Genomic DNA, 24,735 nt, shown 5'->3' with positions numbered 1-24,735 from the left:
AAAAGTAAATGAAATGAAAAATGCAACAACTGATAGCTACCTATTCAAACACTCACTGTATTAGAGCACACGCATGTGTGTATGAATGCACGCACACACACACACACACGTGTGCACACTCACAGAGCTGGGGATGGAAAGGTGAAGGGACACTACACCAGAATGCTAAAGTTACTTTGTAATGTTTTTGGATTACTTGACACAGCACTGGTCCCCATCCCAATGGCACCTTAAAGTAAACTGGGGAACTTCTATTATGCTGATTCCCAAGCTCCACTCTAAGTCCCCATAAACCTGGGAAACTTTTAGAGGTGGATGCAAAGCCAGTAATTGAGTCCAGATCTGATTCAAAAGGTGTGTTTTTATACTACACCAGACCTTAAACCAAAAAGCTTCCATAGAGTTTATAACTGGGGCCAAAAAGTGGCCAGTTAGAGGAAACTCACAAAAAGCCAGCACATATATTTTGTTCAGTCAACAGTAGTGTTGTTATGAAAAGTGCATGCGAACCAGTTGGACATCAGGGAATATCAAAAAGACCGTACCTTCTGAAAAAAATAGTCTTTTTGTAATATCTTCCATGGTTAGCTTTTTTGAGGGGAGGAGTATATTTGCAAAATTTGTTAGTTAAAATTTTTTAATGTTTTTATTTATTGGTATTATTATTTATGTATTCAGGTGTATATGTATAAGCTTCTCCAATTCAAAATCAAAGCACAGCCCTGCATACCTCCCACAGGGATGGCAGCTTCACGTAGCCAGTATAATCTTCCAACTAAATGGCCTCCTACCTTCTTATTTATTTTTTTACCCTGGGATGCTCGATACAACAGGGTTTACATTTAGACAGGGCTGCGACTCTCAGGTAGTCATGTTAGAGAACCCTCTTATATCACAAAGAGGCAATTTCAGCCTCATTTGTGACCCCTGCTTTAAAACTTCCTTATTTTGGGGGTGCCTGGGTGGCTCAGTCGGTTAAGCGACCGACTCTTGGTCTCACCTCAGGTCGTGATCTCAGGGTCCTGAGATCGAGCTCCGCTTCAGACTCCACATACAAGGGGAGTCTGCTGGAGATTCTCTCTCTCCCTCTCCCTTTGCCCCTTCCCCTGCTCGCGCTTCCTCTCTTTTTCTAAAATGAACAAATAAGGGGCGCCTGGGTGGCTCAGTCGTTAAGCGTCTGCCTTCAGCTCAGGTCATGATCCCAGGGTCTGGGGATCGAGCCCCGCATCGGGCTCTCTGCTCCGCAGGAAGCCTGCTTCTCCCTCTCCCACTCCCCTTGCTTGTGTTCCCTCTCTTGCTGTGTCTCTCTCTGTCAAATAAATAAATAAAATCTTTAAAATAAATAAATAAAATGAACAAATAAATCTTTAAAAAAAAAAGAAATCACATAGATGAAAATCACGAGGTGCTTTTCTTCCCCCTATCAATCATTCCAATAATCTGATAGAGCAACGAATTTTAGCACCACTTTCTACAGATGTAGAAACCAAAGCTCAGGCATGCAAAGTGTGATGTGAGCTCAAAAGCCAGGGTAGGAATTACACACAGGTCTTCAGTCTGCCCATTTAAGGCCTTTCCAGGTTCTCTGGTCTTGAGGGGCTGAGAACCCTCGTTCTGGAAAGCTGAAGCTCCTCCTAAAGGGATTAAGAACCATCACAGCTACAACAGAAGAGCTCATCACTGACTAGTTAAAACACTTAACAGATACAGTTAAGCTCTTCCAGCTCTGACAGTAAGTCTAAAAAGGTTAATGTACTAATCATATTTTAAAGGGAAAAGGATAACTCTTGATAATTTTTCTAATTTATTAGTGAATCTGATTTACTTAGATATAGATAGAAAATACTGATCTTTTTTAAAAAACTATTTTATAAAGAGAATGAAAAAAAATCAAACTTTAAAAGGTTTTGGCTCCTGTGGTAATGATGATTTTCTAATGTAAATACTTTGACTACTGATTTCACAATTTAATACTCTACAGAAAAGAACTTCACGTGGCCAATCTTCAGTATTACTTAAAGACTATCATGGGATATGTGTATACTGCACATAAAGAAAACTCAAATTGTTGACCAAAAAATGGTGGATTTGACCTATATCTGACAGTTGCTAATAGGTTTGTGGCTAAAAATCTTCCCTCCCAGTAATCTAACAAATTAAATGTACTTATAAACTTTTTAAACAACAAACTGTGAACTCTCATAGACTCTCTGACAGACCTCTTTTCCTTGATAATTTTTCTCACCTTCCACAGACCTATTTAGTCTTTCCAACTTTCTCACTGGTTAACCTTGCTTTCGCTCAGTAACACTGAGCATAAATGCTATGAGAGAAGCACTTTCCCACCTACAATTCCTTATTCTCAAATTCATCCATTTTCATCTCAACTATACATACCACCTCCACTGAGATAATTCTAAACTTGTTCTTCTTATTCCTGACCTCTCCCCCAAAGCATCAGTTATTCTCCTGACAACTTAAACTCCCCACTTGGAGAACTGAATTCATAGTCCTCTAAATAAATGTGTATAGCCTTAATTCAACTCTTAATCATATGCTCCCACTGAACTGTTTTTCCAATGTCTCATATATGTAACCTTAATGAAATATTTACATTTTCTAATAAGAAAAGTGCCCTCTTAAAATGAGATGCTTCTGAGAGACTGAGGGCACCTTCCCAGCTACTCAAACGAGGTCACCGGATTTTAGGTAGCACGAGAAAGGCTGGAGTTACCTCCAGACCACCCACACAGTCATTACCTTATCCCACCAAGGACTGCAAACTCCTTTAAGCCAGAACTATAATCCATTCCCCTAGTATTTACCACAGTGTTTGAAATAGTTAACACCTGTTTAGGACTGAATCCTGTCCCACCAAAATGTGTATGTTAAAGTCCTAACCCCCAGGACCTCGGATTCTGACTGTATTAGAAGACGGGGCCTTGAGAGAGGCAACTGAGGTAAAATAACATCATATGGGTTAACCCTAATCCAGTATGACTGGTTTTCTTATAAAAGAGTTTGAGACACCAAGGATAGGAGCATCTATAAGACCATGAGAGCACAGAGTAAGAAGGCTGCAAGCTAAGGAGAGAGGTCTTAAAACAAACCTGCCAACACCTTGATCTTAGACTTCTAGCCTCTGGAATTGTGAGAAAATACATTTGTCGGTTAAGCCAGCAGTCTCTAGCATTTTATTGTAACAGCCCTAGCAAACTAATAAAATAGTCATCATTTATTTGTTGGATTGATTACAATTTATAATTTGCTACTTCTTTCTCCTTCTCAGACCACACTTTTAAATGCAGATTCATAAAGATAAATTCCTTGAAATCATGGATTCCCTTTCGTTCTTTTTATTGCCAACTTAGTGTTTTAGAAAAGCACTCCTATTTCTAGCACCACCACCCCACCACCCCGCCAAAGATGTCTTGAATTTAGGTTACTTGCTCCTTCAAGTAACAGGCTTCAGTTGGAAGTCAAAGAATATTGAAAAGAAAAAAACCTCCAGACAAGAGTGTCAGTGGCTTTTCCTTTTAATACCTTGCATATGTGTTGAGGGGGGATTGTACAATACTTTCAGGTTATAATATTTTTGGAATCCTCTCCAATTCAAATTTAATCAATGTTTAATTCCTAAACAGAAGAAAAAAAAAACACTTCATCAACTTGATTTCCAGCCATATGGCTTTCCTCATCCTGATTGTTGATTTTACCCTGAGATAACAGAAACAATGACTGTGGGATGGGGGGGTGGGGGGTGGGGTCTTTATAACTTATAGTGTTGTCACTTTACCTGTTTTGAGCCAAAGGAGCAAATGTTCAGTAATTGTATACTGAGAGCATTATCTGAGCTCAATGGCTTCACAGACTTTCTGAAGTGTCAACACACGTTTTGTTAGTCAGAAAAAATAATGAACATCAAATAAAAGGATATTACGGACTGAAAGTTTTGTGTACCCCCAAAATGCATATGTTAAAATCCTACCCCCCAGTGTGATGGTACCGGAATGTAGGGCCTCTATGATGTGATTAGATCATGAGGGTGGAGCCCCCATGGGCCCCTAGAGAGCTCCGTCATGCCTTCTGCCATGTGAGGATGCATCGTGAAGACAGCCCTCTATGAACCAGAAAGACGGCCTCCTTGGAAAGTGAATCTGCTGATATCTTGATCTTGGACTTCCCAGCTTCCAGAAATGGGGGAAATAAATTTCTATTGTTTATAAATCACCCAGTCTATGGTATTCTGGTATAGCAGCCCAAACAGACTAAGACAAAGGATCATTTGTGTAAGTAATCAAATCCTACTTAAGATAGCATGTATTATGAAATGAGAGTAACCTTATGGGTCAGAATTATAGACTTTCATCCGACTGACCTGGACTGAAGTTTTAGCTTTGCTACCTAGCAGCCCTATCAGCCTGGGCCGGTAACTCAATCCCTCTGATTCTCCAGGCCAACATCTATAAAATAGGAATAAAAATAATGGACCTAAAAAACCTGGCATATTTTGTATGCCTCTGCCATATAAAAAACTGCTATATATTATTTAAGCCTAGTAATACTGAACACTGCTTTTGCTTACTAAAATTATGTCTTCAGAGTAAATTATTTTTGGAAATGATAACAGAAATAACCACATAAGCTTTATGAAGAAATCTGAGACAGGAGTTGAACATATGGCATGCACAAAAAAGATACATTTAAGAATTCACCAAATATTTTTAAAAAAGCAAAATGTCACAGTGGTACTTTGGGGAACGTAACATGGTGAAATAACCTTTCTGTAAAAGCAAACAAAAAATGGACAAAAATGAAGAAAAGTAACTTGATTTAGGTGAAACTGATGTTAATCAGGTATATGTAAATATACTGGCAGAATCTATAGGCATTAATAACATGCACAGCTACAATGCTAGTTTGTATGCATTCAACATAAATCGATGGGGTCAAAATATGTAAATCTTTGCAAATAAGAAAAAAATTTTTAAAAACTTATTCCATTTTTAAGACAATCACAGAATATTATTTACAGATTTTAATATATCAATATTTTCCAGATATTTTCATCTGAAAAGGAAAAAGTTTTTTCGTGCTCCTCTTTCCTTATTTTTTTTTTTAGAGGTGTAATTCTATCAACAATGTTTCTCGGGCACCTGGGTGGCTGAGTTGGTTAAGCATCTGCCTTCGGCTCAGGTCATGATCCCAGGGTCCTGGGATCGAGCCCCACATCAGGCTCCCTGCTTGTTTCTCCTTCTACCTCTACCTGCTGCTCCCATGGCTTATGCTCTCTCTCTCTCTCTGTTAAATAAATAAATAAAATCTTCAGAAAAAATAAATAATGCTTCTGATATTTGCTCAGATCTTTTGGGTGGACTACTCAGAATAACAATATCAGTCTCTATATGAAATTTCTCTTTTTATTCAGAATTATTACAGGATAAGAATAGTTCAATGTGACTTGCTTGTGATAATTTCTTTTAAAATTTTAGGCAATTTGCATATAATACCAGAGGTTTAAAAAACAAAAATAATATAAATGTTATAATACATATATATATACACTGTATATGTATGAATATATTTATATGTATATATTTACTTAAATAATACAATTAAGTCTAGGAATATTTATTGAATCTATAAACACTGGGTAACTACTCTCATAGAATTAAATTTCCCTGGAGATTGTGAGCCCATTACAAATGGGACAATGTTTCTATATTCTGTGTATCAATAACTAACAGTGTGTCAATTGATGTGTTTATAAGCAAATGAATAAATATGAGTTAGTGAATGACTGAATTATGCCATCTTCATTTTCAAGATGAACATAATCTAGAAAGGACAAAAAATGCGTAAGTGCAATGTGCTATGTTTTATACCAATACTTCTCAAGTAATTTGTGGTGAATGACCTTTTTTTTTTAATTTTCAACCAGTCACAAATCAATATTTTATAAAATAAAATAAAAATATATTACTAAAGGGGCACCTCTGGGTGGCTCAGTTGGTTAAGTGTCTTGGTTTTGGCTCAGGTCATGATCTTAGGGTCATGAGATGCAGCCCTGCTCAGCACAGAGTCTGATTAAGAGTCTCTCCCTTACCCTCTCCCTCCGTCCTGCCCTTTTGTTCCTCTGCCCCTTCCCCCACTTGTGCACACTCACATGCACACTCCCTCCCTCTCCAGAAATAAATAAAATCTTTTAAAAATATATTACTGGAAAAAAATAAGGAAAAAACAAAAAGACATACAATAAGACGTAAAATTTTTCTGTAAAATTGTAGGGAAGTCTCAATTTCTTGTCTTCAACTAGCAATCAGTAGGCCACAGACTCTATTTTGGGTAGCAACATTTTTTTACTATTGCCATCATCAACATGATGGGAGAAAACCCTAATTAACCCGCGTAAATGAAAGAAAAGCATTTGAAAACTTTCATTAAAATTAGTTCAGAATAATCTGCTGAGAAAACTGTTATTTTCTTCCTGTACTTTTTAGAATTCTACTGTGATTCACACAACAGACAAAAAATAAAAATGAAAACAAAAAAATTGGGCATCAAACGGTTCTAGTTCTTTTCTGCAAACTCTAGTCATCCTGGAAACTTTAGAGGACTCAAAAGGAGGCTATGTTTGTACAGTTTCTCTTCCCTAGAAAAGATTCACAGCACCAGGCATTCTCTTTTTTTTTTTTTTTAAGATTTCGGTTTTATTTTATTCTTAGAGAGAGAGAGCACGGGTGGGGAGGAGGGGAGGGAGAGAGAGAGAGAATCCCAAGCTGGCTCCATGCTTAGAGTGGTGCTCGATGGTTACAGGGCTCGATCTCATGACCCTGAGATCTGAGCAGAAATCAAGAATTGAACTCTTAACCAACTGAGCCACCCAGGTTCCCCTCACAGCACCAGGCACTCTTCTGATGGCAGGTAAAAAGCCCAACTACCCTGAGTGATAAATGATAAATGCCATAAGCATCTTTCTCATTTCCATTTGCTTCTTTTTCAAAAGAATTAACATTCCTTTGTTGTTGGAAATAATTAATTTACAACTGCAAAAAGTACTGATGTCCTACTCCTTTCCCATGCAATTCTGTTTTTATGTTACGTTTTGAGTAACTTTCACAGGTGAGTGACATATTACTAAAAAGTGTTATTGTTTGTGCTAGTAAGCAACCAGAGTACTCCAATGTTAATACACATACATGTGGTGAAAATATTAAGAAATCACTATAACATTTTAAACTTTAAATTTTAAAAGCTCTGCATTTTTTTTAAAGTAAGTGTTCAAAATGTCACTGCCCATGTAAGAAAAATATTCTATGAAATACAATTACATAGGCTATTTCTTAGTGGTTAGGTTCTGAAGTAATCATGAAAGGTATGTAAAAACTGCTCCCGAAAATATCTGCAATAGGTTATATACTACTTCCATATATAAAACTCCGTGTGATATGGCGTTTTTTTTAGTATCATCTGTAAGTAAGTCCAACACAGTTTTTCTACTAATGTTGGACAAGAAGATAAATTTCCTGAACACTGGATGAAGTGTTAAGCTTGTGTTTTCACTAAAAATATAATTAAAAAGTACAAATTCATATAAATTAAAAGTGCATAAAATGCTACAACACTGTTCTAAAACAAACACAAAAAGATGTAAGTATGGGAATAAACATTATTTGAAATAAAAATCAGAAGAAAATGCAGAGAATCAACTAAAACATTCACAATTGGGTATGGCAAAGTATATTGTGAAATTATACATTGCCATTAAAATTATGTTACAAATGATAGTTAATGACAGTGTGTTTTAAGTATATTTTTAAGTGCAAAATTTTACTACATATATTATATAGCATATGTCTAAACATTTATATGTTATTATTATGTATACACTACACAAATTATACAAGTATTACATAATTACAAACGTTTACTAAAAATTATATCACTGCTTATTTAAACAAAAGCTGAAAGGATTTATACCAAATAATATGAATAAAAAGGAAGATATAATTTTGAATCTCCTCACTAGTGATTAAAATTTCAACATCAATACTATCATAATAACAATGCTTCCTTTTAAGACTTTTTGAGCATTTTCCATTTTTATTTCATTTTTTAACAGATACACATTTTTTAGAATATATGCATCAATTGAGTTATCTGCAGGAAATCATCTGATAAAGTATAAAATTAAAAATTTGGATTTTGAGAATGAATATTCTATATCCAACTTCCTGCCCCTTATGTTAAAGGAAATTATAAGACCAAACCATTTATTTTCAACTTGTAACAAATCCAAGCCTACCTTCTCTCCTAGGTATATTGTAAACCTAATCTGAGATTATGGAATTTCAATATAGATATATTAACCCCCTTCTCCTTCACCAGAGAAAGATCAAAAACAACTAAGGATTAATCCCCTAATTGAAGATCTGATAGACATAGCAATATAATGCTCACTAGATAAGTAAAAATACCAAATTCACTATTACATTTTTGACATGAAAGAAAAAAGTATAACTCGTTCATTAATATTTTGAGATAAATTAGTTTTGCAGTTACACAACTGAATCAAAACCATGGCACATTCAGTCAAAACCTTAGAACCCAAAATCTAGAATTAGTGTGTTTTGAGTACTTCCAGCTCCCTGTCTGGGTATCAAAAACAAGAAATCTCATAGTAAATTTTGTTTAAATTTAATGTTATACATGCATCTTTTAGGGACGAAGAAAGAGACACGGTATCAAAAAAAAAGGGGGCAAAAAAGAATGAGAGCTACTCCTCTCATTATATTCCATATGGTAACTAGATATCTAATGCCATTTCCTCCAGCTTTTTATAAGCAATGCATTTCCTCCCCTTCCCATTCCACACATTCACACAGTCATATCCCTCTCACTCACACAAGGACACACCTTGGAAGACTGTAAAGGGAATCCTGACCTAGGCTTAGCTCTGAAACAGTCAAATAATGAGAGATAATAGGTCAACATTCAATGTTCATATTTCCCCATCAGATTCTTGGTGACTCACAAGTTTTAACAAAGGATACTAAATCACTTCATTCTTGGAGACTGTATACAAATTGTTTAATATTCTATAAATTTGTGGTGTTCTTTTCAAATAATGTGTCATTCTACATACAGTCATCAAAAACTGGTTTGACTTTATTCACTTAATTATGAGTCATATTTTGTGAACAGAATTATATAGGAAATTAATCTTCTGATTTAATACAAAATAAGATACCATGTTAACCCTGAACTATATTTTTACCTCTTAGGGAATTTATCACCGTCTGCCCCTTCTACACCAAAATCTCCATTCTCATACATTATGGAGTATCTTGTGACACAAAGAATGGTGAAAAGCTAATTTTCAAAAAATATTTATTGAGCAAATATTAATATTCCTTAGCCAACTGACCATACTCTGATGCTAACTGACTGAGCCACCCAGGCGCCCCGAGATTACTTTTTAGCAAAAATGAACTTCGGTGGATTTCAGGTTAGATTTTAATAAAAAGTGAAAGCTAAAATTGAGACAATCAGAGAGTATATCAAAATATATCCTGGCTAATCTCTGCTAAGGATCAAGACATCAAAGAAGTTTTAAAGCATGACATAGTCCTGAGACTTCTGAACCCTCTAGATCTGCATTTTCCTAGTCATAGCTACTAGCACGTATCTATTGAGCACTTTTTAACCTTGGCTAGTTCTGTGCTCTACGTGTAAAATACAAATTGGATTTTAAAGATTTAGTACCAAAAAAAATGCAGAATGTTTAAAAAATAATTTTATATTGATTACATGTTGAAATAACCATTTTTGATAAACTGAGTTACATAAAATATATTATGAAAATTAATTTCATGTTTCTTTTTTCTTCTTAATGTCTCTTCTAAAAAATTTAAAATTACACATGATGGCTTGTTTTCCTGGCTTGCCTTCTCTTTCACCTGGGCAGTGCTGATCTCGAGAATGTCTTCCCGTTGTCCTCCTCCTTATTTCCCCTCTTCCCTCTTCTACACTTTCTTTTTTGTTATTTTTTTTTCTACAATTGCAACAATGACAGGAGGGAGGCCTGGAATAAGGAAGGAAGGCTCTAGCAATTCTGAAATAAAGATTACAAACATGATGGAAACACACTCAGAGATTAAATAAAACAAAATATTTTCATACTATTGGTTCACTAGTTTTTAGAAGATTTTATTTCTTCAAAGGACAGAGAGCAATAACGGGGGGCAGGGGTAAAGGGAGAAGCAGACTCCCCACTCAGCAGAGAGCCCCACCCGGCACTCAATCCCAGGACCTTGAGTTCATGACCAAAGCCAAAGGCAGACACTCAACCAACTGAGCCACCCAGGCACCCCACTAATCTAAATTATTAATAAAATGACAGTTGACCATTGAACAACATAGGGGTTAGGGGCTCTGACTACTGTGCAGTTGAAAATCCACATATAACTTCTGACTCTCCAAAAACTTAACTACTAATAGCCTCTTGACCAGAAGCCTTACTAATAGTATAAACAGTCGATTAATGGATATTTTGTATGTTATCGGTCATATATACTGTATTCTTACAATTAAGATGGAGAAAGCTATTAATAAAATCGTAAGGAAAATACACTCACAGTGCTGTACTGCATTGATCAAAAAAAAACCAAAACAAACAAACCCGTGCATAAGTGGACCCGCACGGTTCAAACCTGTGTTGTTCAAGGGTCAACTGTACATTGTTGTCCACCTAAAGCATCTAAATGCATAGATATTTCTGAGCTCCTTTTATATGTTTTATAGTACTTAAGAGTTTCTAATAAGGTGTTTTTATTTGAAATTTTGAATAATCTCAATATATTCCAAAATAAAATTCATTTTCCCAAATAATGAACTTTATTTTAATGAATAAAATATGAATACAAAGTCATACACTCATATTAACTGTACCTCCTTATTGCTGACCTCTTTTTTTCTTTGAAAGTTTATCATTCTTTTTCATCTTCCAATTTCCTTTCCAGATGGCCCTCTCTAAATCTTGTGGTTGCTGTTGTCCTCTTCATTGGCCTATTTACTTTTCCTGCTACACATTTTCCCGTATGCGCTCATGTATTCCTAACTTTGGATACGATATCCAGAGTATTGTCAAATCTCCCAATCTGAGGACCTTGCAAAGTCACTGGAAGAAAGAGAGAGGCACTGCATTCCAAATTTTTCAAGTGCCTTAATAATCTGTGTAACCATAAGTAATCATCTATACTTTTCTTAATTCTGATTACCTTACTGTCTCTTTTCACATGCACCATTTCCTTCAAGTAGGTTGTCAGTTCATGAGGACAGGGTCTGTGTCTTGTTTTGTTCTTCAACTTTTTTTTAAAACACACTTAGATACAATAGATTCCCAATATATAGTGGAAGAATGAATGAACAAGTGTTCAAAATCACAATTATGCTCAGAGCAGAAACACTACCGAAGACTATGAGAAGGACAAGAATGGCGAATGATGCAGCACAGTTCTGAATAAAAGCATTGTGTTTTTAAATATTCCCTATGTAGGGAGCTGCTGTGCAGGTGCTTATTTTATTAGACAAATGTCACTGACCTAATGATGTACAAATCAAATATCTTTTTCTCCATTTTTTAAAGAAGGCATGTTGGTGTAAATGTGGAGCAAAAGGCTTGTGTTCAGATCTTTAGTCAGACATCTGACAGCACTTTTGACAAGCCATCTGTCTGATCCTCAGTGTCTTCCCAGATATTACTATCTGGGATAATAATATATTCTTCCAGGGTGTAACAAAGATGAGGCACAATATGACTAAGCACTTAGCAGTCAGTCTGACCCATAACGGATGATCTATAAATGGAATGAGGTCATAGCAGCTACAGCAACATATCCAGCAATAACAATAGCTATTGTCTGTCTACCTAACTGGACTTCTGACTTAAAAAAAATCTTGAACTAGACAAAAAAAAATATATTAACAAACACTTTATAACCTTCTTTAAGTCTGAATCATTTACTGTTATGTTTAGAAAGTATTTTAGTGTAGTATCCTATATTAGTTTCCCTGGTTTTGATCAGTAACTTCTTACAAAACTCAACTTGGGTTGCAGTAACCATTGCAGAGTTTATTTCTATATTCCCTGAATATTCTAACCAAATAGGATCAAGATAAATGCAAACATTACTTATCTACAGCTCTCTTTATGATGTTCCAAAAGAGAGTACTAAAATCCTACATAAATGAAAAAAAATTCCTTTATGACATCAGTCAATTATAAACCTCTAGAAATGTCATTGATACTTTTTAGCACGTTTTAAAGTTTTCCTTTCCACCTTCTTCCCTGTCTGCAAGAGTCTGATGCTTAGCCAACTAAGCCATGCAGGCGCATGGCTTAGTTGGCTAAGCATCAGACTCTTGATTATGGCTCAGGTCATGATCTCTGGGTCCTGGGATCGAACCCCTCATGAGGCTCTGAGCTCAGCTCAGAGTCTGCTTGAGATCCTCACCCCTGCCCCTCCCCCTGTTCAAGTACATGTGCCCTATCTCTCAAAATAAATAAATAAATCTTTTAAAAAAATCCTTTTTCCAAATTACACTTTAACACTCAGCCTTTCCTCACAATGCTTTAACTTCTCAATATCAGCAACCTTAGTAAGCCACATGCCTTCCCAAACTCTAAAATGTGTTCATCATTTGACTCTGTTCCACTATCAAAATCTGGAAGAATAATATTCTCCTCTGACCAAAGACATCCATCCTTGCACCTTTCTCATTCTATTAAAAATAGTAAACTTGCTATTAGTTTTCATCCTGACTTCAGGCTCTCAATTCTTAACCTGTTCTTAGTTCATTCATCTCCTGGAGCTGACCTTGCCCCCTTTCCCAGCCCAGATTTATGGTCCTTCTTTTCTATAACATACTCACTATGTTAGAAAGCCAGGCTCTTTGTTTTGCATTATGCATACCTTGCTAATCTTCTAATCAAGTAAACTTCAGTTGTTTGCTAGACCCATTCAGATTATAGACTAAGTACTGCTAAAGAAAGTGATGCGATTGCCTTGACTAAAATGTGACAAATTGTTGTCAATTTCGCCAAGTTTCCCCTTATGGCTCTATGATCTTTTTTACAGACCTCTTGCATATTCTTGGCTATATTCTCCAAGCTCCTATCCCCATACCAGTTCTTCTCAATGTATGACCTTGCACTTAACCTGAGAAGACTAAAGTCACCATTACATGCCAAACTCCCTGCAGGCATGGAGTCTTATTACCACTGAATCTCCATCCTCCAGTACACCGCTGAATAAATAAGGAATTCAGTTAACTAATAAACTGACTGAATTTCTTTCCTCTTCTAATACACAAACATCTTCTTGTGCTAGCACTGATCACACTAACCCCTCAGAACATTCTGAAACTTGCTCCTGAATATTACCATCCTCATCCTTACAGTTCCACCTCTTCTTGCTAGGGGATTCCATCCTGAAAAAAGTAAATATGCATTCAGATTTTCTTTATTCTGGCTTAAAAATATATCCTTTATTCAATAATATTACTCCTTGAATAATATCTCAGTCCCACGGTTAGCATTAAACTTCATTTACTTCTTGTCTTCATATCTTCAAGACCCCAAATGACCTTAAACATGGGCAACGGGACTTATTTCTGCTTCTGTTTAATTCTAATATACATATTTTTTCTCAATGACAACTAATGGATTTTTCAACATTTTAACTGAAAAAAAAATCAGATAATCTGAAAGAGTACAATGAAATCTGCATAACATCTCCTTGCATTCAAAAATTAACAAATGATGAGTTGTTCCAGACACATCACACACACATTTGATGATGACTCATAAGAACGCATGACACTTATCACTACACTCAGCTTGCATCTCCTAATATCATTTATTATCTAGCCTATATATAAATTTTCCCAATTCTACCAAGATTTGAGCCTGTTTCTTTTTTTTAAATAGGATCAAATACAGCTTCCAGTATTGCATTTGTTTTTCTTTTACTCTCTTCTAAAGTTTTTTTTTAAAGATTTTATTTATTTATTTATTTGAGAGAGAGAGAGAGAGAGAGAGAGCACACATGAGAGGGGGGCGGGCCAGAGGGAGAAGCAGACTCCCTGCCGAGCAGGGAGCCCGATGTGGGACTCGATCCTGGGACTCCAGAATCATGACCTGAGCTGAAGGCAGTCACTTAACCAACTGAGCCACCCAGGCGCCCCGACTTTTACTGTCTTCTAATCTAGAAAATTCTCCCTACCGTGGTGTGAAACTTTTGAAGAAACTAGGCCACATGTCTGGTATGTTCAATGCAGAATACTAAACCTTGGAAATTTGTCTCTTTCCTCAAGGTTTAGTTTAACCTGTTCCTCTTTCCCTCTCTTTTTCTGTAAACTGAAAGTTAAGTTTAAACAGGTTTTATTAGATTCAGCTTGAACATTCTAGCAACAATATTTCAAAAATGGTGCCGGATGGAGACTTGATACTGCATCCATCAGGAGGCTTATGGATCAGGCTCTCTATTAATGAAGCTAGGGTTGATAACTTAGTTATTTAAAAAGACAATAGCTAGAAGCAATTAAGAAGTAATATTTGAGCACCATGAGAATATGTTACTGCCCAAAATACTTTTAACTAATGATTTTAAGCACCTGTTGATGATTCTTGACAGAATTATTTATTTCACTGGGAGTTATAAACTAATTTTCTAATTCTAGCATCTCTTACATAAATCAACCCACATCGTTTTGTAAAGAATTGGTCCCTCATCAACTAGAGAAGAGTACTTCCTTAGAAAAACAGGCTAACCATTTCCTTCAATTTAATTATTATCAGAATTATTTCCTGTTTTGGGTTTTATTTGTTTGTTTTTGAGTTTCACTATGGACTCATGGATTTTACTTCACTCAATGTTTTACAAACTGTTACAGTCAATCTTGTTGGAGCAGGTCACTGAGAAGATGTGACAGGTGGTTGACCCTCCAGCTGGACCCAGGCAATCAGATGCTCCTTACCTCCTCCCCTATCCTTGAAATGTACATTTCACCCACCATTCCCACACTAGGAGCCACTTCAAGTACACAGTCTTAAGAGGGTAATGTGCTGTTGAGCCCATCCCGACTGGATACATGACTGAACCCCACTAAGGTATCTATCTAAACTTTTGAGATTCTGGTGGATAGATGCAAAGATCGATGAACCATGAGAGACTATGGACTCTGAGAAACAAACTGAGGGTTCTAGAGGGGAGGAGAGTGGGGGGATGGGTTAGTCTGGTGATAGGTATTAAAGAAGGCACATATTGAATGGAGCACTGGGTGTTATATGCAAAGAATGAGTCATGGAACACTACATCAAAAACTAATGATGTAATGTATGGTGATTAACATAACATAATAAAATAAAATTAAAAAAAAAACAAAGATCTACTTGTCTTGTGACCACCCTATGCAAATTCTCTTGCTTATTAAAACTGCCACCTACAACCTAGACCGATGTGCCTTTCGCTTCAGTTTCTCCTTACCCTCGGAGTATGGGGGCCAGTTTCAAATTTCACCCAAGAAACTCCTGAGGTTGCAAACCAACAACACTTGATGTTCAAATTTATCTGAATTTGGCAATGGGAAGGCCCTTCAAACTGGCTCTCATTTATAGTTACGATTTACAAATAAAGTTGACACAATCTTACTCATCTTTGGACATTTCCTTACTTTCTGGCACAATGAGATATCCACTTGTACTTTTTCTGCCTAGACTTAAAATCAGCCAGTTCTCTAAAAAGCTCTGGTCCCCTTGAGTAGGAAATGGTATTTAAAAACCACAATTTGTGCACTGGATGTGCTCACTGCAACCAGAGACACTGTTTAGAAGACTTTTTCAGGAGACAGAGCTAGTAAATATATTTATTTTTAAAAGCTTTGTATTTTAATATATGATAGCTTAGCCCCTTCTTTGCTCTTCTTTTTTGGAATTATCCTGGCTATCCTTGCATGTTTATTTTTCTATATGTAATTAAAAATCAGCTTACCTAGTTCCAGGAAAACTTTTTATGGTCTTTCTATTGAGATCAGGTTACATGCACACACACACAGAAACACACATACAAAAGTATGTGACACACACAATTTTAAGGACTGACCTCTTTATGATGTTGTCACATCATATCCAGAATTTTTCCTTTGTTCAAGTTCATTCAGTTCCTTTTTAAAAATCAGTGGATTTTAATTACAGATCCCACCCACCATTCCCACACTTCTCAAGCCTCACCTTCCTGTAAGCCTATGCAGCATTAGCCCTATTGAACACCACTTCTCCTTTACACACACACGTTTCCTAAGCTTCAGTGGGTATTCTCCTCTTCCTCTTTTTCTGCTTTTAACCAGATCTTTTTACATCCAATCAAAAAAATGCAGGTGTTTCCCAAATTTTTCCTTTGAATGAGTTATTCCCTCCTAAAGTTTTGGCATAAATAAGTTTGCAATATCTCTATCTTTCAGCGTGTTTTCCAGCTTTAGAGCTGAATTTCATTGCACATTGGTCATTTTATCCAGGAATTAATGTTGGAACTTCAAATCAGTGATATGTCCAAAGCTGAACCATTCTCCCAGCAAGTCAGGTTCTTCTCTAGATATTTTTATTTTTTGGTTTTGTTTTATACCACTAGTGTTCGTTCCTTCCTTCCTTCCTTCCTTCCTTCCTTCCTTCCTTCCCTTTCCTTCCTTCCTCCCTCCCTCCCTCCCTCCTTCTCTCCCTCCTTCCTTCCTCTTTTTCCTTCTTTTTCTTCCTTCCTTCCTTACTTTTAAAGAAAGAGAGAGAGCTGGGGGGAGGGGGGGGAGAGGGAGAGAGAGAATCTTAAGCAGGCTCCATGCCCAGCATGGAGCCCAACTCAGGGCTCAATCTCAGGAACCTAAAATCATGACCTGAGCCAAGTTCAGAAGTCAAACCCTTAACGGACTGAACCACCCAGGCACCCCTATACCACTTGTTCTTGAATTATCCAGATTCCAAACACAAAGGCAGATCTTAAGGGTCCTTCTGCCTTGGCCTTCAAATCCACTGTTTTTATGGACTTGCAGATTTACCATCATCTTTGCAATCCATTTCATCACGTTCATTTACACTACCTTCACGGTGGTTTATGTTTCCCATTCTTTATTGAAAAATAACCACTTTTCATGTTCCAAGGAAACTACTTAATAATGGAAGACTTTTTCACACATCTGAAGCAATTAAAAACAGTATCCTAAAATAACATCTTACAGTTATATGTGTTTTATGTTATTAACAAATGGATAAAATGAGCTTGAAGAAACTGTGACATCCAAATATGTGTTAACAGTGAATTCTGAGGTGGAGATGATGTTGATCGTGAGATGCTGGTAGACAGAAGAGACACCTATATTTATAGACTTGCTGTGTTATGAAAATTGGTGGTTCTGTTTTCCTTGTGCAGAAGACTAAGTTTTCACTTCACACTGCAAAAGCCTCAAGTATAGATTACACTTTGTACTTAGTAAGTAAATATTTGTTGAGTGTTTCCCCCTGGTCATCTAGAAAGCCACTTGTAGATGTTGAACCATCTAATTTTGTCTTGACCACAGAGTACCAGTGGCTCCTGACAAATTTCCATGATTTGGTTCTCTTTAGAAAATCCTACAGTCATGGAAAGATTTGTGATGTTGTGGTTACTTGAAAGTCCTTTCAGGACCAGTAAATGTCTCTGTGTAAATGGTGCCATTTTCTATTATTTCTGGCCACAGCACTTACTACTAAAAGTGACTACAGTGGTTTTAAATTATGTACCAAGAATAAAGATGCAGCAGTTGTTTTAGATTAGCTGAAACAAAACAAACAAATCCCTCTCCACAAATGGAACATCCCTGTACAGAAGGAGGGACATAAGGTATCAATTCAGACATTCCTGTCACTTTCCCCTTTACTACCTGTGGAGCTTCAAACAAGTTACATATCTAAGTCTCAGCTTCCTCAAAAATGTAAAATAATGATATTACCTACTCATGGAAGAACAAATGGAACTACATTCATTTGATACATCAATAAATGTTAGTCTTACTTTTCTGTCCCGCTCATCTTGATTAAAGAAAACATAGCCCTTGCCTACTCCAATCTGGTAACAATTTCCAAACTGACTCAAATATATGTTGTACCTTTAACAACTTAGCATATAACTATCAAAATGTGTATCTATACACATGGATTCTGTATGAATGCAATTAATTTCCACTCTTAAAATTTAGACAAAATATTCAACTATATTATTCTAAGTAAAATATATAGAGAGAAATTGATGAGTTAGATGTAATGTTATAAAACATATTTATGCAAATAAAATCTCAAATTTTTCTTTATTATGAGGTGCTTAATGATGCATTCCATTGCATCTTTCAGAAAAGCAGGACAAGGTTCCCATGTTCTCCATTATATTTCTCTCCACTTAGATTTATCATGATCCAAGGAATAAATCTTACAGCCTTGACCCCAGCTGAAGAGTCTCCAAGGACAGTCCAGAACACTTTTATCCTAAACACTAAATAAGTTCTTCCATTGCCTTCTCTGCAGCTTGGAATGGATAGAAAATGAAATCAACACCTTTATATTCTCTAGGTTTCAGCCCCAGAAAACAGCAAGATAATGCAAAACAAACAAAAAAGTTTAATTTGTGAGAGAATTACAAAAACACGAAACCAATTGTCCATAAGTTAACTGTTAACAGAAGTCTAACAAAACAAATGAACAGCAACAAGGACAAAAAAAATGCCCCAATATTTTCTTGAAAAACTAAAATCTGTAAGAATAAAGTAAAACTAGTAGAAGTTGGCAATGGCTGGGTTAGATATATCTCTTCCACAGGTCAAAATTTAATAATAAAAATAAGAGTGATTACACATATTATATTTACATAACACTTGCTAAATGTGTAACTAGCTTTTTGTACATACATTTTATTTCATAATTATCATTCTCAAAATCATGGTGTAGTGAAATGAATTGCCCCTGTCATCAAAAATGTGCAAGTTTATGTTGCCACTGCCAATTACTAAAGAGATATTTATTAAATTAAAAAATCATATTAAATTATGAAAATGGGATTTTAAAGGCACCTGTGCAAGTCACTAGAAATAGCAAATAATAATAATATGAAAGAATAAGAAAATAATAACAATAACTTCAGATCAGTGAGGAATTTTTTAAATTAGTTTTTAATTATATTTCAGAGCTCCATAAACAAGTTTCAGGAATAAAATTCATCATTATTGCAGTTTTTTATGCACAAAATAGAATTTTCTTAATGACAACATGATAGAAGAAGTGAAGAAATGACTGTATTTTTTAAAATCACAGCTAATAAGCATATAAAAATAAGTTTTCAAAAGTCAGAAAGAATAAATAAATTTAAATAATGTATTTTCTTCAATTTCCTTTCTTTCATGCAAACTATTCTAAATATCTGCTTCTCTTCTACTTCCAATGTAGAGCTTTACTTGATTTGATGCACTGTATAATTAGTTGCTTGGAATACCAGTAAAGAGTAAACAAAGCATGACCATACTCTTACTCAAGAGGAATGCATTCAAGAATGTAACAGACATCGGAGCTTTTCCACACGCTTTATATTAGCTCATTTAAAAAATGATTATTTTACCTAAGAAACAGTTATTCTTGTAGCACATGATTCTTTTAACTAGGAAAATACAATATTTGTGGCACATCATATGTATGTGCATTACTTTTCTATTCCATTATTCTTATATTCTAAAGGCATCATTTGTTTGCATAAATATGGTATCTCTTTTAAACAGTAGCCTTTCATAAAAATTAGAGAAAATAAATTGGCCATCTTTTTTTTAAAAAGGCAGTATATTTTTTGTGGTTAAGAATATAAAGAGTGCCTCTATAAATTATGTGTTTGAAACTTTCCCCCTCATACATAACACCACCACAGTGTGGCTGCCTCATGCAAACTAAGAAAAAAAATAAGTGTGCTACTTGTTTGCTTTTAATCATATAAGGGTAAATATAAGGGAAAAAAATAAATGTTTATTTTTAATGATGAAAATTTCATTCAAAAATGTTTGGACAAACCACACACTTAAGACAGGACTCCAACTAAAGGTTTCTTTTGCTATAATGTTCAAGACTGGAAAAGAAACTGTAAAATTAATTCAGTAATCCAGGATTTTTCAAAATGTCCAAATGTCGGCATCCCATAGAAAAGTTCTAGGAAATTTAACAGTTGTTTTAACTTTGTGATGATTTATTTGCCGAAATTTAAATGAAACTCTCAAAGTCGGCTAACAGTCCAAAAACCAATTTAATTTATACATCTTCTTACCCTCACCCATCACCTCTACCTCCCAGATCCTTTCTCCCTGCAGTTGAAAATAATTTGCATGATTAAGCTGATCAGAATCTGGGTGGGTTGCTTACTAAATGAAAGAACAACATTATTTTTCCATAAGAAACCAGTAGGCGGTGCTAACTCTAGGATACTACATGCAAAGATTTTAAACCAAAACACACATAGACTAGGTGACCAGTTTAAAGAGTTGTAGAATTCCCAGTATATTCATGAAGGAGGAAATTTCAAAAATTTGCATGTAATAGAATTTAACATAAGTATGAAATAAAATGAACTATGACTATTAAATAAATGAAAACCTAACATGAATTAAAGGTTCTTAGTATGATCTTTAGTTACAGAATTCAAAGCACAGCTACATATTTGTTCCCACATTAAAATCCTATGAACATCTTCATCTGCCCCATTATAGTTTCAATCTCATTTGGAAACATCATACAGTACAGCTCAAGCACTGCTCCAATCTTAAGACCCAATTACCCCCACCTCAGGGCAGCAACTCGTCTTCTGAATGAAAATTCTGGTTTGATTGCTCAAGTTTTTTCTTTCTACTCATCCTGTTTCTCCTTTTCAAAAGAACTTAATGATTTACAGTACATATAAACTGCTAAGAAATATTATACACATGCATTCACTTGCCTTTTTAAATAAATGAGCACTTCTATTTATATACATTATGATAAAAGTGATTAAAAAGTGGCTTTTTAAATGTTTTTGCTAGCTGCTTAAACCATATGAAAGATTATATTTTAGTAATGTGCTCACTACACACACACACAAATCAAAAATTAAAGCTTAGTAGTAACAATATTTGTGCCAAATCTTAGAACTATACCCTTTGTGATATCAAGTCTGGTAGTCCACAGACAAGACATGAGCTGTCTTCCTTATATAAATGCAACAGGACTTTCTTAACAGAGAAAAGCTACCCAGAGTACAAAAATAACTCAACTGTAACTTCCAAAGACCACTGAGAATGCACTGTGAATTTTTTTTAAAAAGCTTTCTAGACATTGAAATAAATTTTAATGTTCTACAGATAAATGATCATTAGTACTCCTAACTCTTTCACCACAAAGAGTAAATAAATATAGGCATAAAACTTTTCATTCCACCAGCTGAGGTGACAGACTTACAGAAATATTTGTTTTAAAAGCCATAGTTTAAGTAATTAACCCATTTGTTACAGGCCCTTTTGTATGCTGGTATTTGTTTTGTCTATAGATACTCTAGAAGAAAACTTAATTTTAGAAGTAAAAAGTTATATCCTTTGCTTTATATTTACTTTAACAGAATTCAAATTATATACATATGACAGATTTAAGGCTAAACTTTTCATTTAAGAAAAAAAAGGAAAGAACATCAGAGCTTCAAAATCAAATCATTTAAATAATAGTTACCCTCCAGATTTCAAGATTTAAAGTATGACAAGAAATTTGTTTGGACAGCAAGTTCTCCAGCAGATTCTGTCACTGTGTTTAAGTACAGAAAAAGCTTTTTTATTATCAACTGGTACATCTCCAAAAAGCAGTGCTAGATGATACTGGAAATATGTAACAGGACAATCATAAAATATCTTAAACTCCACAGAATACCGTCAACACCGAGTACTGTAATGCTACCAATACACCGAAATCAATGATCACACCATCACCAACCCCGACCCCTTGCCCTGTGCTCAGTTCTCAGGGGAAAACTCTGGAACCACTGATCAGGTGGTTAAAAATAGGAAAAACGCTGTTGTCCCTTTAAAACTTAAATAAAAGGCTAATTTGTACCTTAGGGGTGTAGTCTCATTAATGCAAACTAACAGTTACGTCCTCAATTTAAAACCCAACTGACCACCACAGAAAGTTAACTATTTCCCCAACCCCTGGAAGACGCCAGCGAGCACTTAAAACCAAAGCAACACGACAGGGAAAGAAAAGATCCAAAGACAACACCACTAAGAAAGCAAAACCCTTCGGAACAAGCACAACGGGCTGGGAAAGACCTACTGCGTTGTTTACTCGTGGCATAGAGGAGGAGCAGGAGTTGAGCGTGAGGGGGCTGGTGCCATCCTCAGGGATCTGGAAATGTCTCGAGCTCCCGGCCCGCGTGGCCAGAAGCCAGCCCCTTCGGAAGATGCTGCCCCTGCCGCTTCTCCCCACGTCTCCCCGGCGCTCCGAGGGGCCGCCCCAGCCGACCCGCGCCGCGTCCTCGGCCCTCGCCCCTCCTGCTCCGCAAGTGGCCCTCGGAGAACTTACAGGGCCCGCGTCCCCAGCCGGCGCCGCCGGCGGCGCAGACACCGCCCGCCGCGGAGATGACCTGGGCGCAGCCTGGGGAGGGACCGTATTTTGCGCACATCCAAAAAGGATCCCGAGGCAGGGAACGGACTTTGGTTTTCCCTAGCTCCGGGCACGGCTTTCCCCACGGCGGGCTCGGACACTGCCCTGAGACGCGCGCGGGAGCGAGCGCGCGCGCGCGCACACACACTCACACACACACACACACAGAGCTTTCTTTGCCAGGACCAGTGTTGCCATTGCAAACCCGGGAAACGCCTCCAAGGGGACCAAGTACCTGCTCTCTGCGAGCTGCTCAGCTGTTCACTTCATCCTCCGTTGACAAGGAAACCAAACCGCACTTCATTTTTTTTTCCAGAAAAACCTTCCACTGCCATCATTTGAAAATTGATTTACGGGGAGGGGAAGGGGAGGAAGAAGGGATAATATATAGATATCAGGATATCTATCATAAAATTATCTCGGTTTTTAAAAAAATTCAAATGTGCAAAAGTCACAGTTAATATAAAGGAGGAAAAAAGTATTTTGCTTAAAAATTATCCCAGTAACCAGCTGCAAGAAAAGTTTCATGTTATCAATGGGTGTCAAAAACAGGAGGGAAAAAAACGAATTTGTTCTCACCGGCTTCCAAAAACGGCACAAAAAGATAGAAAATTAATGTTTTTTGCTCAGTGGTTTGTACCAGTATTGCAAAACCACAAACTTGTAAACACTGCCGTAAAATCCCACCTATACAAAAATCTTATCAGAAAAAAGAGTATGCAAAAAAAAAGAGTTAGAAACATGCTTTTTATTTTTACAAAGGAAAAAAAAAATAGGCACCATACTTCACATCGCTTTTTCCATAAAACCAGTTGCATATTTTGCTGGACTTGGGAGTCGCTCCCAGCGGGCACGGTCGCTGCGGACTCCCAGACACAGCGCCTTGTCTACAGAACCATCTCATGCTAGAAAAACTTGGATTCAGGAAAAGGCTCAAAACCATGCTCCTCCAGCTTTCCCAAATATAAACAATAATCAAAGAAGTGGAAAAAAAAAGAAGAAAAACAAAAACAAAAAAACAAAAAAAAAGGACAAAAAAAAAGAATAGGACAAGAATGCCACTGAGAAGGTACTCACCGAGCGGGAGTAAAATGTTGGAATAAAAATGAGATTTAGTATAAAATACAGTATGGCGGTGGAAGAAGGAATGAAGCGCGTTTTTTTCTCTCAGTCTCTGCCTCGGGCACTGACACGTGACTCGGAGCCAGGCTGACTTGCAGGCAGCCTGGAAGGACTGAGGCTGCGAGGGGGGAAGCCCCACGGAGCCCAACTCCGGCGGCGAGGCGGCGGCGGCGGCGGCGGCGGCGGGGAGCCCGGCGCCTGGGAGCGGCAGCACTAGGGGTGGCAGCGGCAGCTTGCGGCGAGGCTGCCTCCGCTGTGAGCCCAGACGAGCAGGTGCCCCTCACGCTGAGGCTGAGCACACGCACACGCACACGCAAGACAGGCAGGGCGCCGGCGAGAGGGGGAGCGGAGCGGGGTTGGGCCGGAGGCGCGCAGCTGCCGCTGCCTCTGCCGCCGCTGCCGCTATTACTGCTGCTGTTGCTGCTGCTCCCGCCCCCCCCCCCCCCCCCCCCCCCCCGCCACCGCCTCCGATGGGGAGCGCGTGTTCTGGGGCAGCTCTGGGCGTGCTGTTCAAACGCCTTAGAGGAGGTGAACAACTTGCTGCTCACCTCAAAGTTGTTGTTGCTTGCCACTTGCTTATGCATTCATCTATTTTTCTTTTTTTTTAATCTCTAGGTAGTTACCCGGGGAGAGATCCCACCCCTTTCTCTCCCGAAGTTTCACTATTAAAGCCCTATTTAACTCGTTCATTTTTTTCCTCCCTGATTTCCCATTTCTCATCCCTCCTAAGCTGCCTTTGCCTCTGCTGTTCCCTTCCCCTAGATCTGCGCTTCCCCCTCGCGGTTCTCAGGGAACCTGGCGCAGCGCGATACTGGGGGCGTTGTCTCGGGCTAAGCCACAGTCAATCTTTATTGCAATCAGAACGTGCAGCATCTTTCCTG

At 37.2% G+C, this 24,735-nt stretch overlaps 1 protein-coding gene across 7 annotated transcripts in view; it reads right to left on the bottom strand.

The window, feature by feature from the left end:
- The window catches only part of RALYL (RALY RNA binding protein like), an 817,889-nt gene extending 793,755 nt beyond the window's left edge, over nucleotides 1-24,134 (bottom strand). For 2 of the 7 annotated variants that reach the window (XM_032421702.1, XM_032421708.1), the window contains exons 1-2: nucleotides 23,810-23,899; nucleotides 22,968-23,060 (exon numbers count right to left, since the gene is read on the bottom strand). The gene's annotated coding sequence lies outside the window, so the exon portion shown is untranslated. The other 5 variants (XM_032421703.1, XM_032421701.1, XM_032421711.1 and 2 more) reach the window with 4 other exon arrangements.
- Between the last annotated feature and the right edge of the window lie 601 nt (nucleotides 24,135-24,735).

This window comes from Phoca vitulina, unplaced genomic scaffold (assembly GCF_004348235.1).
Source record: "Phoca vitulina isolate PV1807 unplaced genomic scaffold, GSC_HSeal_1.0 scaffold25, whole genome shotgun sequence".
Taxonomy (NCBI): domain Eukaryota; kingdom Metazoa; phylum Chordata; class Mammalia; order Carnivora; family Phocidae; genus Phoca; species Phoca vitulina.
This window is presented reverse-complemented; position numbering and strand designations above follow the sequence as displayed.